Consider the following 17,177-nt stretch of genomic DNA (forward strand, 5'->3'; position numbering starts at 1 on the left):
ATTACATCATTTTTGTGGTTATTTCTCCTTGTTTTCAGGTGTGCTGTTGATGTTTTGGACTAATACAACGGTTGTAACAATTTTATGATATGAGTTAAAGTGTTAAGAGAATGTGTTTGTGACATTTTGAGTGAATTAGAAAAGTTTCACTGAGTAGAGTCAAGTGTATGTGTGAGCAGAGCCCCCACTTGGTACCCGAGTTGAACCCGTATCCATGCAGACTGCTTCTGTTGTTTTCTGAACACACATGTAAGTGTATTTTACTGTTATTTAATTTATTCGGTGTATTGTTTATTTAGTAATTTGAGAGTTTGAGTTTGCAGAACTGATGCGACATGCTATTTATTTGCAGCATTAGAAAATATGGAAAACACGTTTCAGAAGCATAGGGTGACCATATTTTGATTCCCAAAACAGAGGACACTCGGCCCGGCCTCGAGACACAAATTCAGACAGGCTTCTCAGAGGTTAATGAACATGCTTTATTATGCCTCAATGGTACAAAAATAACTTCTGTAATAAAATAAAATCTGTAACAACCTGTAACAAAATGATAGCTCTCTTTTCAAATAAATAAATAAATAAATATCAAATCTAAATATGACCTCTTCTGTGTTAGAAAATCCAGCTTCAACAAAATCTCTTAATACCTTTTCAATGTAATAAGATAAATAATAAAACAGTCTCACAAAGATACTAACTCAACAAACAAAAAGGATCTATACTTTTAATCTTTAGTTGCCTTCTTCATCCTGCTTTTCTTCATCATCTTGCTTTTCTTCTTCATCCTCCTTGTCTGCCCATCCATATTTTGCTGTAGAGCTGATCTTTCCCAGCAGTTTTCGGTTGCTCAACAAATAAGCATAAAAGTCTTTGCAAGAAGTGTCTTTGAAATTGTATTGCACTAATAGAATCCCTTCAGTGATTCAACAGACAGTTGGTTCCTCTCTTTGTTCCTCTGGCTCTGCATCAGTGAGAAAACCCTCTCAACATTTGCATTGTGAGAGGGAAATGCAAAGACAAACTATGCAGTCTTCAGTAGCTCTGAGTAACATGCAATGCTTTTTGCCTTCTCAAAATATTTGGTCCACTTCTGGTGCACCTGCAGGCCACTGAACTCCTCATCACTGTTGCACCTTTTCTGTGAGTTTCTTCAGATTGGTGACCTGGTCAAAACACTTGACACCATCAACTGGCACCCCCTTCTCTCCTAGGTACTTGATGCAGGCCTCCACATCATTTTGGTTTGGTGGCTCACTCAGATCCATCCACATGAATGTTGAGAACTCTTCCATGGGAGTCATCCACTTCTCCAGAGACTCCAGACATGCACTGTACAGGCCTTGCACATCAGCACAGAACTGATCACAGCCCTAACCAAGTCCATCTTTGCGCTTTTGTGCCAGTAGTCCTTTAACTTTAAGGGACATGAAGTTGTTGCTCTTGTGTTGAAGAAGAATGGTGTGGATATTGTTCAGTATTTTCTTCACCTCCATAATGGACATGTTCTCCTGTTCCATTTCTTGAATGTGCGTGTGGAACACAGACATGAGTGAGTGCATGTGCCAGAGGTAGATCTCAACAAAGTCGTTTTCAAAAAAACCTCTTGAGTACTGTGGGTGGCTTTTGCTGAGACAGAAAATATGCCTTTAAAGCTGGAAACATCTGTATCATCCTCTCAATACTTGGGAACAATGACAGCCATCTTGTCTTGCTGTGAGAGAGCATCCTTCTGTAATCAATCTCAACAAAATCACAGTACTCCATCAGGCTCTCAGTGTGCACAGTGTAGATGTGGAAGTACTGGTAGATTTTGAACATGATATTCTCAAGGGGCGGCACGGTGGTGTAGTGGTTAGCGCTGTCGCCTCACAGCAAGAAGGTCCGGGTTCGAGCCCCATGGCCGGCGAGGGCCTTTCTGTGCAGAGTTTGCATGTTCTCCCTGTGTCTGCGTGGGTTTCCTCCGGGTGCTTCGGTTTCCCCCACAGTCCAAAGACATGCAGGTTAGGTTAACTGGTGACTCTAAATTGACCGTAGGTGTGAATGTGAGTGTGAATGGTTGTCTGTGTCTATGTGTCAGCCCTGTGATGACCTGGCGACTTGTCCAGGGTGTACCCCACCTTTCGCCTGTAGTCAGCTGGGATAGGCTCCAGCTTGCCTGCGACCCTGTAGAACAGGATAAAGCGGCTACAGATAATGAGATGAGATGAGATGAGATGAGATATTCTCAAGGTCAACATCTATTGTGTCTGCCCCATGATGAGCACAATTATTCAATATGTGCTGGGCAACCCACACCGATCAGAGTCTTGTTCTGCAGCAACCTCTTCAAATTTGCAAACACATCGCTTCATCACGTCGGATTCCTCCAAAATTTGTGTTGCAATTGTCACCAGTAAATGCAGTACATTTTTCAGACAAATTGTTTTTTGCCAGCGTTTCAGTGAGATATTGTGCAATGGCTTCTGCTGTCTCTTTAGGTGCGTCTTTAACCTCAATCAATTTTGTTTGCACGCCACCCTTCTTCCAGTCAAAATACTGGATTATGATTGGGAATATTTTCACTGCTCCATGGTTACTTCCGTCTGTAGAAACACCACAGTACTGGATTTCTTTGAGTGCTTCAGGAGCGACTTCAACAGAGTGGGGCACTATAACACCATTAACAATGGCTTCGGTCTTAGTGAGAGTACTACTAAACCTTTTAGCGATGTCAGAGTCTGGAAATGCCTTTTTTAGCAAGGTACTGGTGCAATCCATGGACCTGTAGCTGTTGTGGTGTTTCTCAGTATGAAATGCCATCGCACCTTCCGCTGCATTTACAGCATTCTCTGTTTTCCCAGGTCTAACAAAGTAGAACTCCGTTAACTTTGCAGAAGAACTCTCACCCCGCACAGCTTTGTTTTTTGGTGTCCATGTGAGCTTTGAGATCTCCAGCACCTTTATTAGACACTGAAACATGTGTGCCAGCTTTGCACACGGTGCACTCAGCCTCCCACTTGTCCCGACCGGGATGGTACGTGGGAAATCTTTTTTGCAGTTCATCTGTGAAGCTGCACTTTCACTTCAGCATTTTGTGTGCTGTGCTGCTCCGCTGTCTGCTCTGCTCCCTCTGTGAGTGCGCGCGCACGTGTTGCAGAGCCGCCCACAAGGCAGCCTCTCGAGAATTACGTCACGCAACAAAGTACCGTAATATTCTGTGCAAAGCGCCAGTCAATTTAAGTACACACTTAATGGTCCCATGAAAAACATTGAAAACCAGACATTTTCATGAATTTAAAAAAAAAAAACAGGACAGGACATAAAAAGTGGACATGTCCGGGCAAAAGAGGACGTTTGGTCACCCTGCAGAAGCATATTCTTTGTTTTTGTAAGCTGAATATGTACTCTACTCTCCAATACACACGTTTGTGTAATTATTTGTTTGTAAACTGTGTAAATAATTTGAAATTCATTTGAGTAAAAGTGTTTGCATTGAGAACATCACTGCATCACTTGTGATTACTTCTCCCTGTTTTCAGAGGAGTAACAGTGTGGAATTTTTGTGATAAGATCGTGGACATGTTTTTACTTATCAAATTCAGATATTTCATGATCTTGTTGAAACCTACTTTGTTTCTTATTCTTTCATTTGACAGTTGTCATTCTGTATTTAAACACGCGTTTGAGAAGTAATGTGACATGCCAATAATAGTGATCACTTTCACCAGTGTCCACCATTATCGACACCCTGTGGATTTAAGTGATAGTTACAACTGTTATGTATCCATCTTTGTGTAACATTGTTGAAGTAGCTGAAGTACAGCACGGTGGTGTAGTGGTTAGCACGGTCGCCTCACAGCAAGAAGGTTCCGGGTTCGAACCCAGTGGCCGGCAAGGGCCTTTCTGTGTGGAGTTTGCATGTTCTCCCCGTGTCTGCGTGGGTTTCCTCCAGGTGCTCCGATTTCCCCCACAATCCAAAGACATGTAGTTAGGTTGACGTGGAGCGGCCTTGGGCTGAGGTGCCCTTGAGCAAGGTACCTAACCCCTGACTGCTCCCCGGGCGCTCTGGTGTGGCTGTCCACTGCTCTGAGTGTGTGCGCGTGTTCACTGCTTCAGATGTCTATTTTATATATATATATATATATATATATATATATATAGTGTGTGTATTATGTGTGAGAGTGTGCATCCGTGAGTGTGTCCATATATATGTGGGTGTGTCCGTCCGTGGGTGTGTGTCCATGTGGGTGTGTCCGTGTGTGTATATATGTGCGTGTCCGTGCGTGTGTGCGTGTGTCCGTCCGTGTGTGTGTGCATGTGTCCGTCCGTGTGTGCGTGCGCGTCTGTCCGTGTGCGTGCGCGTGTCCGTCCGTCCGTCCGTGTGCGTGTCCGTGCGTGTGTCCGTCCGCGTGTGCGTGCGTGTGTCCGTGCATCCATGCGTGCGCGTGTCCGTGCGTGTGTGTGTCCATGTGTCCGTCCATGCGTGTGTCCTTGGATGTGTGTCCATCTGTGTCCGTCCGTCCATCCGTGTGTGTCTTTGTCCGTCCGTCCGTGCATGTCCATGCATGTGCGTGTCCGTATATATGTGGGTGTGTGCGTGTCCGTGAGTGTGTCCGTGAATGCATCCCCGTGTGGGTGTGTCCGTCTGTGTATGTCGGTGTGTCCGTGTGTGTATGTGTGTGTCTGTGTCCGTGTGTGCATGTCTGTCCCTGTGTGTGTCCGTGTGTGTGTTCGTCCATCTGTCCGTGTGTCCATCCGTCTGTGTGTGTATGCGCGTCCGTGTGCGTCCATCCGTCCATGTGTGTGTCCGTCTGTGTCTGTCTGTGTGTGTGTGTGTCCATCCGTGTGTGTGTGCGTGTCCGTCCATGTGCGTGTCCCCGTATGCGTGTCTGTCCATGTGTGTCCGTCCATCCGTGTGTCCGTCTGTGCATGTCCGTCCGTGCATGTGTGCATGTGTCCGTCCGTGCATGCGTGCGTGTCCGTCTGCACATGCGTGCGCGTGTCCGTCTGCGTGTGCGTGTCCATCCGTCCGCGCATGCGTGTGCGTGTCCGTCCGTCCGTGTGCGTGTGTCCGTCCATGTGTGCGAGAGTGTCCGTGTACCCATCCGTGTGTGTCCGTCCGTCCGTCCGTGTGTGTCTGTGTGTGAGTGTGTGTCCGTGCGTGTCCATGTGTGCGTGCGTGTGTGTCTGTGCATGTGTGAGAGTGTCCGTGCGTGTGAGTGTGTGCGTCCGTGCGTGTATGAGAGTGTCTGTGCGTGCATCCGTGTGTGTCCGTCCATGCGTGTGTCCATCCGTGTGTCTGTGCATGTCTGTCAGTGTGCGTGTCCGTCCGTGTGCGTGAGTGTCCGTCCGTGTGCGTGTCCGTCTGCACATGCGTGCACGTGTCTGTCTGCGTGCGCATGTCCGTCCGTGTGCGTGTGTCCGTCCATGTGTGCGAGAGTGTCCGTGTACCCATCCGTGCGTGTCCGTCCGTCCGTGTCTGTGTGTGAGTGTGTGTCCGTGCGTGTCCATGTGTGCGTGCGTGTGTCTGTGCATGTGTGAGAGTGTCCGTGCGTGTGAGTGTGTGTGTCCGTGCGTGTATGAGAGTGTCTGTGCGTGCATCCATGTGTGTCCGTCCATGCGTGTGTCCATCCGTGTGTCTGTGCATGTCTGTCAGTGTGTGTGTCCGTCCGTGTGCGTGAGTGTCCGTCCGTGTGCGTGTCCGTGTGCACGTGTCCGTGTGTCCGTGCGTGTCCATCCGTGAGTGTGTCTGTCCGTGCGTGTGAGAGCGTGTCCGTGTGTGTCTGTGCGTGAGTGTGTGTGTCCGTGTGTGTGAGAGTGTCCATGCGTGTGTCCATGTGTGCGTGCGTGTGTGTCCGTGCGAGTGTGTGCGCATGCGTGTGTGAGTGTGTCCGTGCCCGTCCGTGCGTGTGCGTGTCCATGCATGTCCGTGCGTGAGTGTGTGTGTCCGTGCGTGTATGAGAGTGCGCGTGCGTGCGTCTGTTACAAGCTGGTCTAAGTCAGCCAGCAACAATGGTGGTGAACAACCCCGAAAATACACAAGGCAATTTAAAGTGAAAAAGTGAAGGATTCATTATTTACAAGTGCTAACAAAATAAAAATGATAAAATAGTAATTTTTGCAAAGTCCAAAGGTCCGAATATTAAGGTTGGCAGTCCCAGAAGCCAACCCTCATGAGAAGCACCAACGGCCTGATGGCCGCAAGTGGCAAGGCAGCAACGGTGTACAAGCGTATAAAACCCCAAGCCCTCTCCTCTCTCTGGCAGGTAAAACTCCAGGTTTTATATAGGCACTCCTCGATTAGCAGCAGGTGGGGGAGGAGGAGCCAATTAGCCCAGGCTGCAATACACCTGGGAAAGGGAGAGACACACGACAGGAGGAGAAAAACACACACACGTACAAACATAGACGTAACACCCCCACCACCAAAAGTTCAACCTAGGTTGAACAAAAATACTACCATTATATGGTACTAGAAAAAAAAAACTTCACTCCATGTTAAGCAAACAACACACTAGACACGGGACAGAGCATCGGCCATAACATTTTCTTTTCCTTTCTTATATTGGATGTCCAGGTTAAAACCTTGCAGGTACAGGGACCAATGCATCAGACGCTGGTTTGCATTCCGCATCCTGGACAGAAAAACAAGAGGATTGTGGTCAGTATAAATAATCAAAGGAACTGTGGTTGAGCCAACATAAACCTCAAAATGCTGTAATGAAAGTAACAGTGCTAGAGCTTCTTTTTCGATGGTACGATGGTTGGTGTTTAGAAAACTTCTTAGAAAAATAAGAAATGGGGTGATCAATTCCATTCGCATCTTCCTGTAGAAGTACAGCTCCAGCACCAGTGGCACTGGCATCAACCTCCAGTTTAAAAGGCAGCTGGAAATTTGGAGCAGCCAAATCTGGAGCACTACAGATTTGCATTTTTAAATGCCATCTCACAACCCTCAGACCAATAAACCATGTTTCATGACAGCATGTTTAGTGGGATTTACACGATAAGGATGTTGCTTAATTGGCGGATAGCCTTGTGTATCGATGTCATGACACAGTGCATTTGTTAAGGAGGGCACATCAGAAAACAACTCAGGAAACTGCAAAATAAGGTGTTGCATGTCAGTCACATAAGACACAGGCAAATAAGACAAAAAGGAAGGCAAATCAGTCAATATCTCTAAATTTTTAAACCGAGCACAAAACACCGGCACATCGCCCAGGTTGAGGCCATCCTCTTCAAGAGGAGGAAGAGAGGCCACTGCTGACACTGTTGTGACGGTTACAGGAGAATCACTGCTTTCACCTTCTCGCGTCACATAAGGTTTCAACATATTGACATGACCCAGTTAAACAAATGAGACAAAAATATTATACTTGGTCATTTATTTATTGAGGAAAATGATCCAATATTACATAACTGTGATTGGCAAAAGTATGTGAACCTTTGCTTTCAGCATCTGGTGTGACCCCCTTGTGCAGCAATAATGGCATAAACGTTTCCGGTAGCTGTTGATAAAAGTCTTGCACACCAGCTTGGAGGAATTTTAGCCCATTCTTCCGTACAGAACAGCTTCAACTCTGGGATGTTGGTGGGTTTCCTCACATTAACTGCTTGCTTCAGGTCCTTCCACAACATTTCAATTGGATTAAGGTCAGGACTTTGACTTGGCCAGTCCAAAACATTAACTTGATTCTTCTTTAACCATTCTTTGGTAGAATGACTTGTGTGCTTAGGGTCATTGTCTTGCTGCATGACCCACCTTCTCTTGAGATTCAGTTCATGGACAGATGTCCTGACATTTTCCTTTAGAATTCACTGGTATAATTCAGAATTCATTGTTCCATCAATGATGGCAAGCCGTCCTGGCCCAGATGCAGCAAAACAGGCCCAAACCACGATACTACCACTATCCTGTTTCACAGATGGGATAAGGTTCTTATGCTGGAATGCAGTGTTTTGCTTTCTCCAAACATAATGCTTCTCATTTAAACCAAAAAGTTCTATTTTGGTCTCATCCATCCACAACACATTTTTCCAATAGCCTTCTGGCTTGTCCACGTGATCTTTAGCAAACTGCAGATGAACAGCAATGTTATTTTTAGAGAGCAGTGGCTTTCTCCTTGCAACCCTGCCATGCACACCATTGTTGTTCAGTGTTCTCCTGATGGTGAACTCATAAACATTAACATTAGCCAATGTGAGAGAGGCCTTCAGTTGCTTAGAAGTTACCCTGGGGTCCTTTGTAACCTCGCTGACTATTACATGCCTTGCTCTTGGAGTGATCTTTGTTGGTCGACCACTCCTGGGGAGGGTAACAATGGTCTTGAATTCCCTCCATTTGTACACAATCTGTCTGACTATGGATTGGTTGAGTCCAAACTCTTTAGAGATGGTTTTGTAACCTTTTTGAGCCTGATGAGCATCAACAACGCTTTTTCTGAAGTCCTCAGAAATCTCCTTTGTTCATGCCATGAAACACTTCCACAAACATGTGTTGTGAAGATCAGACTTTGATAGATCCCTGTTCTTTAAATAAAACAGGGTGCCCACTCACACCTGATTGTCATCCCATTGATTGAAAACACCTGACTCTAATTTCACCTTCAAATGAACTGCTAATCCTAGAGGTTCACATACTTTTGCCACTCACAGATATGTAATATTGGATAATTTTCCTCAGTAAATAAATGACCAAGTATAATATTTTTGTATCATTTGTTTAACTGGGTTCTCTTTATCTGCTTTTAGGACTTGTGTGAAAATCTGATGATGTTTTCGGTCATATTTATGCAGAAATATAGAAAATTCTAAAGGGTTCACAAACTTTCAAGCACCACTGTACATGACATACACAACCATGTTTCAACAGATTGGTTAAAGGCAGAACGACATTAGAAAAATTCCGACAGAAGCCACGATAGTAGCCTGCCATACCCAAAAACCTGCACAGCTCCCGTCTCGTAGTTGGTGTGGGAAACTGCAAAATAGCTAACATTTTCGCCTCTAGAGGGCAAACTTGACCCTGGCCAACCTGTTTCCCCAAGTATGTGATGGTAGCTTTGCCGAACTCGCACTTTGCGAGATTCAAGGTTAAAGATGCATCCCTCAACCGCCCAAAGATGGTACGAAGATCTTCTAAATGTTCAGCCCACGAAGATGAGTGAATTATGATGTCATCTAAATACGCTTCACAGTTATAAACACCAGCAAGCACTTTATTCATCAGACGCTGGAAAGTAGAGGGAGCATTCTTTAAACCAAACACCATTACAGAATATTGCATAAACTGTCTGATGTAACGAAGGCGGAAATTTCGGCAGCTCTAGGTATCAGCGGAACTTGCCAATATCCCTTCAAAAAGTCTAACTTCGTCACAAAACCCACAAAACCCAGGCCGAACCCACACTATCGACACAATCTTCCATGCGTGGTAATGGAAAGGAATCTGACTTAGTAACGGCATTGACCTTCCTATAGTCAGTGCAAAAACGAAATGTGCCATCCGACTTTGGGACTAAAAGACAGGGTGAACTCCAGGCACTAAAACTTGGCCAAGCTAGACCATGCTCAACTAAATAGGCAACCTCGGATTTCATGACAGCACGTTTAGTGGGATTTACATGATAAGGATGTTGCTTAATTGGCGGATAGCCTTGTGTATCGATGTCATGACACAGTACATTTGTTAAGGAGGGCACATCAGAAAACAACTCAGGAAACTGCAAAATAAGGTGTTGCATGTCAGTTGCATAAGACACAGGCAAATAAGACAAAAAGGAAGGCAAATCAGTCAATATCTCTAAATTTTTAAACCGAGCACAAAACACTGGCACATCACCCAGGTTGAGGCCATCCTCTTCAAGCGGAGGAAGAGAGGCCACTGCTGACACTGTTGCGACGGTTACAGGAGAATCACTGCTTTCACCTTCTTGTGTCACATAAGGTTTCAATATATTGACATGACATACACGGGTTTTACGTCCCCTGTCAGGCGTTTTCACAACATAATCAGTTTTCGCATAATGAGTTTTGAGGACAGTGACGAACCAAGCATGGGCAATAAAACTAACACTTTATCCCCTTTAACAAAAGAGCGCTGCACAGCCTTGCAGTCAAAGCGTTTCTTCATCTTACTCTGCGCAGAGGACAGAGCCTCCCGAGCGCACTTACAAGCTCTGTGCAATCGAAACAAACTCACATAATCAAGGATGTTACTCTTCTTTGTAGATACATCTGACTCCCAGTTTTCTTTAAGCAGCTTCAGAAGACTGTGAACTGTATGACCGAACACAAGGTCTGCTGGACTAAAACCAAGAGACTCTTGCGTTGTTTCACAAACAGCAAACAAAAGCAAGGGCACTCCCTCATCCCATTCTTTCTCAGAACCAAAACAATAGGTGCGCAACATTGACTTCAAAGTTTGGTGGAATCTTTCTAGCACGCCCTGGGACTCTGGGTGATACGCACTAGATACTGCATGCTGGATGGACAGCTCGGTCAGCACCTGTTTGAATAAATGAGATAGAAAGTTAGAACCTTGGTCAGTTTGAAATACTTTTGGGAGACCAAACGTAGAGAAAAAGCGCAAAAGTGCCTTCACAATGGGTTTTGCCTTCAACGAGTGCAAGGGGAAAGCCTCGGGATACCGAGTGGCAGCACACATTACGGTTAACAAAAAATGGTTCCCAGACTTTGTCTTGGGCAAGGGCCCGACACAATCTAAAATCACCCTTTCAAACGGCTCACCAATAATTGGAATTGGACAAAGTGGTGCTGGGGGAATACACTGATTGGGCTTTCCAACCACCTGACACTTGTGACAAGAACAACAATGTTTTACAACATCAGCTTTCATATCAGGCCAAAAGAAATAACGCAAAACACGATGGTAGGTCTTCGTTACTTCTAAATGACCTGCAAAATCATGATCATGTCCCAGTGTCAACACATGTAAACAATATTTTGTAGGAACAACTAACTGATGGACAGCATTGAATTCTCCGTCTGCACGATGTGGTGGACTCCATTTTCGTTTTAGCAGACCATCTTCCCAATAGAAGCCAACAGACATGCTATCCACCTCATCCTTACTAACAGCAGCATCACAGCACTTGGCCAAATTAGGGTCTTTCACCTGGTCCTGCTTAATCAACTCATTATCAACAGAGAGTGACAAATCACCCTCCACAGGCTTACCACAGTGAGTTGGGAGCGGCTCAGATGCAACAGTCGCTAATTGGCTGCTGGAAGATGACTCAAGCAAGCCATCTGACATGAAGGTATCAGATAAATCAACAGCCTCACCGTATTTCCGTGCTTGAGCTTGGGTAACCACACACGCTGGAAACACCTGAGCAAGGCTTTGATCGTTATCACAGTCAGACTGAAAGGATGGGCTAGCAGTCACTTTAGGAAGCAGTACTTTCCCACCAGCCAAATCGTTCCCCAAAATAAAATCAACATCCTTCACGGGAAGTTTAGAACAAATGCCAACTTTAACAGGACCTGACACTAAGTCATTAACAATATGCACATTGTGCAATGGAACACGAGCAATCCCCAGCTCAATTCCCTGAACCAAAACATCAGAGCCACAATAAGTGAGGTCAGAAAAAGGGAGCACAGATTCACAAATAAATGACTGGGTGGCACCAGTATCTCGAAGTATTCTAATTGGGATATGATCCCCCTCCCGGGCAGAGAGTGAAACCATTCCCTTCGAAATAAAGGAATCGTACAGATTGTCATCTGCACTCTTAACATGTACAAAGCCGCGGCCTTTTGGTTGTCTCTTTGGAGAACGTTTTCTTTTCTGCAAAACTGGACACACTGCAATAAGATGACGAGACTCATGGCAATAGAAACTTTCACGTGTTTCAGATTGAGATGGTGTCTTGCTGGCAGTATTACTATTGCCATTAGTGCCATTATTGTCAGACCCTCTAAAGACTCGCTTTGGACTAGAAAGCTGAGAGCGACGGGAGGAGCTAAAAACAGACTTGTGAGTCAACGTATATTCATCAGCACAGACAGCTGCCTGCGCCAAAGTTGTAACCTTCCGGTCATTGATATATGTAGCAATTAAATACGACACACAATTCTTAAACTCCTCCAACAGAATCATTTCACGAAGCTGATCTTTAGTCTGAATTTGCAAGGAGGCACACCAACGATTGAAAGAGTTCTCCTTTTCTCTTGCAAACTCCACGAATGTCAAATTATCTGACTTTTTTAAACCTCGAAATTTTTGCCTAAATGCCTCTGGGACCAGCTCATAGGCACGCAAAATTGCAGACCAAAAAATATAAATAAATAAACAAGCGAAAAAAAGCAAATGAACGAAATCCAAACACTAGGGAGAAGTTAACCAACTACTCTTAAACAGTCAAGGCATGATTGCGGAAACTCTAGTCCTACTTACCTACCCCAAAAAAATACTAACTAACCTCATCTAGTCTTCAGAGGCATACCAATTGAAGGAGACTTTAAACGCTTAACGCATAGAAGCTGAATCAACTTGATCCAATTCCTTGCAGCGTACCTCCCCCCGGAGTAACCTCCAAAACAGAAAACAAAGAAAATAAAAATAGTACTCCGAAGGAAAGATTTCAGAACCCAGCTGGAGCACACTACCTTACCAGAGTTCCCAAAATAAGAGCAGTTGGTTCCTCCACACAAAAAAAAGAACAGACAAAAGCCCAATTGGTAAATTGGGTGTATAGGACGAATCCCCAATTGGTAAATTGGGTTTAGGACGAGCCCCCAATTGTTACAAGCTGGTCTAGGTCAGCCAGCAACAATGGTGGTGAACAACCCCGAAAATACACAAGGTGATTTAAAGTGAAAAAGTGAAGGATTTATTATTTACAAGTGCTAACAAAATAAAAATGATAAAATAGTAATTTTTGCAAAGTCCAAAGGTCCGAATATTAAGGTTGGCAGTCCCAGAAGCCAACCCTCACGAGAAGCCGTACCTCCCCCTGTGAGTGTCCATGCGAGCGTGTCCGTGCGAGCGTGTCCATGCGTATGCCCGAGCGCGAGTGTGTGTGTCCGTGCGTGTGAGAGAGTGTCCGTGTGTCTGTGCGTGTCTGCGCATGTGTGTGTCCGTGTGTGTATGTGTGTTCGTGCGTGTGTCTGTGCGTGAGTGTGTGTGTCCGTGCGTGTGAGTGTCCATGCGTGTCCGTGCTTGTGAGTGTGTGTCCGTGCTTGTGAGTGTGTGTCCATGCTTGTGTGTGTGTCCGTGCGTGCGTGTGTCCGTGTGTGAGTGTGTGTCCGTGCATGTGTGAGTGTGCGTCTGTTCGTGTGTGTCTGTCCGTGTGTCCGTGCATGAGTGTGTGCGTGTGTGCGCGCGTGTCCGTGCGTGTCCATCTGTGCGTGCGCACATCCGTGTTTGTGCGCGTCCGTGCGTGTCCGTCTGTGTGTCTGTGAGTGTGTCTGTCTGTCTGTGTGTCCGTGTCCTTGTGTGTGTCCATCTGTCCGTCAATCCGTGTGTGCCCGTCTGTGTGTGTGTGTCCGTGTCTGTGTCTGTGAGTGTGTCCGTCCATGTGTGTGTCTGTGTGCACGTTTGTCCATGTGTGTCCGTCCGTGTGTGTCCGTCCGTGTGTGCCTGTCCGTCCGTGTGTCTGTCCATGCGTGCGCGACCGTGTGTGTGCGCGTCCGTGTGTGTGCGTGTCCGTCCGTGCGTGTCCATGAGTGTGTGTCTGTCTGTCTGTGTGTCTGTCTGTCCGTCTCTGTGTGTCCTTGTGTGTGTGTCCTTCTGTGTGTCCGTCCGTCCGTGTGTGTCCCTCCATGTGTGTGTCCGTGTGTCCGTGCGTGCATGAGTGTGTGTGTGTGTGTCCGTGCGTGTGTGAGAGTGCCCATGTGTCAGTCCGTGTGTCAGTGCGTGTGTGTCCGTGTGTGTCCGTGCGTGAGTGTGTGTGTCCGTGCGTGTGTGAGAGTGTCCGTGCGTGTGAGTGTCCGTGCCTGTCCGTATGTGCCCATGCGTGTCCGTGTGTGTTTGTGTGTGTCCGTGCTTGTAAGTGCGTGTGTCCGTGCATGTGTCCGTGCGTGCGTGCGTCTGTGCATGCGTGCGTCCTTGTGTCTGTGCGTGCGTCCGTCTGTGTGTGTCCGTGTGTGAGTGTGTGTGCCCGTGCGTGTGTGAGAGTGTCTGTGTGTGTGTCCATGTGTGCGTGCGTGTATGTCCGTGTGTGTCCGTGCGTTTGAGTGTGTGTGTCCGTGTGCATGTGTATGAGTGTGTGGGTGTGTGTGGGTGTGTCCGTGTGTCCGTGTGTGTAGGGGTGTGTCCGTGTGTGTGGGGGGGTGTCCATGTGAGTGTCTGTGTGGGTGTCCGTGTGTCCGTGGGGGTGTGTGGGTGTCTGTGTGTGTGTGGGGGGGTGTCCGTGTGTCCATGTGTGTGTGTGGGGGGTGTCTGTGTGGGGTGTGTGCGCGTGGGGTGTCCATGTGGGTGTCCGTGGGGGGGGGGTGTCCGCATGTATGAGTGTGTGCATGTCTACGTGTATGAGTGTGTCTGTGTGTGTGTCTCCGTGTGTGTGGGTGTGTCCTTGTCCGTGTGGGTGTGTATGAGTGTCCATGTGCGTGTGTGAGTGTGTGCGTGTGTATGAGTGAGTGTGGGCGTGTCCCCGTGTGTGTATGTCCGTGTGTGTGTGTCTGTGTGGTTGTGTCTGTGTGTGGGGGGGGTGTCTGTGTGGGTGTCCATGTGTGGGGGGATGTCTGTGTGTGTGTGTGGGGGGGGGGGTGTCCATGTGTGGGTGTGTCCGTGTTTGTCTGGGTGTGTCTGGGTGTGTCTGTGTCCGGGTGTATCCATGTGAGGGTGTGTCCGTGTGTATGTGTGGGTGTGTCCGTGTGTATGCGTGTCCATGTGTATGTGTGTGGGTGTGTCCGTGTGGGGGGTGGGTGTCCCCCCGTGTGGGTGTCCCCCCGTGTGTGTCTGTGTGTGTGTGTGTCCATGTGTGGGTGTCCCCCGTGTGTGGGTGTCCCCCGTGTGTGTGTCCCCCGTGTGTGTGGGTGTGTCCATGTGTGTCCCCGTGTGTGGGTGTGTCCATGTGTGTCCCCGTGTGTGGGTGTGTTGGTGTGTGGGTGTCCGTGGGGGTGTCCTCCAGAATCATGCTATGCTGTGGCAAATCTAAAATACAGACAACACTTGAATAACAATCTGTATTTCACATTGCTATTAATGTTTGAAATAGACTTTAAAAATTAAACCTACTTTCTACTTACTGAGAACTCGCTGCTTCTCTCGTAGCATAGTTTTAGACATGGTGGACCTCTTCAACCACACCACAACATCTTGGAGTTTGGCCCTCCACTTGGCCACAGCACTGACATTGTACACTTTCTGTGATGCCAGATTTAGGGTATGTGCAAAACATCCAACTTTTAAAAATTTCAGGTTCCTCAGTGCAACACTCATGTTGCCGGCATTGTCCACTGTGGCAGCAACAATTTTGTCACTAATTTTGAATTCTTCCAAGACCTCGTTGATTTCCTCTGCAACTACCATCCCAGTCTGGGCCTCGTACACGGCTTTGGTGCTGAGTACTTTGACTCTCATGTTCCCCTCGTGAATGTAATGCGCTGTCACAGTGATATAATGGTCCTGTGCTAAACTGGACCAGCCATCACAGGTAATGGCAACCTTTTTCGCCATGGCCAATTCCCTCAAAACATTTTCCTTTTCCACAGCGTACCACGCTGGTATTAGGGTGTTGCTGGTATTAGGGTGTTGCATTATAAACCCCCATCCTTAGATGGGGGTTTATAACGGTCATTGAGGGCCAAGGTCATCGCGCTGTATAAAACAAATCACATTAGTACATTCATTAGGATTTTAACAAATTGCCTTAACACAGAGGAATAGCCTACACACGTATTAAGTAGATTGTTTTCATACATCACATATTTTTTTCACCTGAACCATGGAGATTCCACTAAGCTAAAGGGATGACAGTCTTTGACCACAAACTGAGTGACAGTCCTGTGGATGTGCTCCACCTTCTCTTTTGGTAACTTGGCCTTCTTTGCCAAGGTGAAAGGCGTAACTAGAAAGACCACAAAACATAAATTCATTTAAATCATTTAAAATATCAATTAATTCATTAATTTATTTTGAACATGCCACGTATTGCTGTTCTCATAAACTCCGCATTTAGGACTATCGTTATTCATATGCTAAGCTGTTTTTTGCTACGGACTAAAATGTCCTCAAACATTTGTTGCATGTGGAAGTTTCAGCATCCTTCCTTGTAAAATGTAACCATACTTTGGAACGTTTTGCTTTAGACATCTTGACCTTTCTGCCTGCTGAGTGTGTAGGCCTACTGAATACGGTGCTGCTGTTAACAGTGAACACCAGAGGGCGCAGCTGTGTATTTTGTGGCACCGAAATGAGGCACCAAAATTCACGTTGTATTTCGGACTGATTACTACCGTTGATGTTCGCCCCGGTGCCATACCTGTACCGAGTTTCGGTACCCAATCCTAGGCGGGGACGTCCGTGTGGGGGGGATTGTCCGTGTCCGTCCGTGTCCATCCGTCTGTGGGTGGGAGTGGGTGTGTCTGTGTGGGTGTGTCCTTGTGTATCTGTGTGTGGGTGTGTCCGGGTGTGTGTGTCCATGTCAGTGTGTCTATGTGTATGTGTGGGTGTCTCCGTGTGTGGGTATATGTGTGTGTGGGGGGGTGTGTTCGTGTGTCCGTGTGTGTGGGTGTGTCCATGTGTGGGTGTGTCCGTGTGTGTGTGTGTCCCCATGTGTGTCCGTGTGTGTGTGTCCATGTGTGTCCGTGTGTGTGGGTGTGTCTGTGTGGGTGTGTTCATGTGTGTGGGGGTGTGTCTGTGTGTGTTTGTCTGTGTCAGTGTGTCCGTGTGTATGTGTGGGTGTGTCCGTGTCTGTGTGTGGGTGTGTTCATGTGTCCGTGTATGTGTCCGTGTGTGTGTGTGTCCATGTGTGTCCGTGTGTGTGTGTCCATGTGTGTCCGCGTGTGTGGTTGTGTGTGTGGGTGTGTCTGTGTGCGTGGGGATGTGTCCGTGTGTGTGGGTGTGTCCGTGTGTGGGTGTGGGTGTGTTCGTATGTGTGTCCGTGTGTATGTGTCCATGTGTGTCTGTGTGTGTGGGTGTGTCTGTGTGAATGGGGATGTGTCCATGTGTGTGGGTGTGTCTGTGTGTTTGTGGGTGTCCTTGTGTGTGTGTGGGTGTG

Source organism: Neoarius graeffei, chromosome 13 (assembly GCF_027579695.1).
Source record: "Neoarius graeffei isolate fNeoGra1 chromosome 13, fNeoGra1.pri, whole genome shotgun sequence".
Taxonomy (NCBI): domain Eukaryota; kingdom Metazoa; phylum Chordata; class Actinopteri; order Siluriformes; family Ariidae; genus Neoarius; species Neoarius graeffei.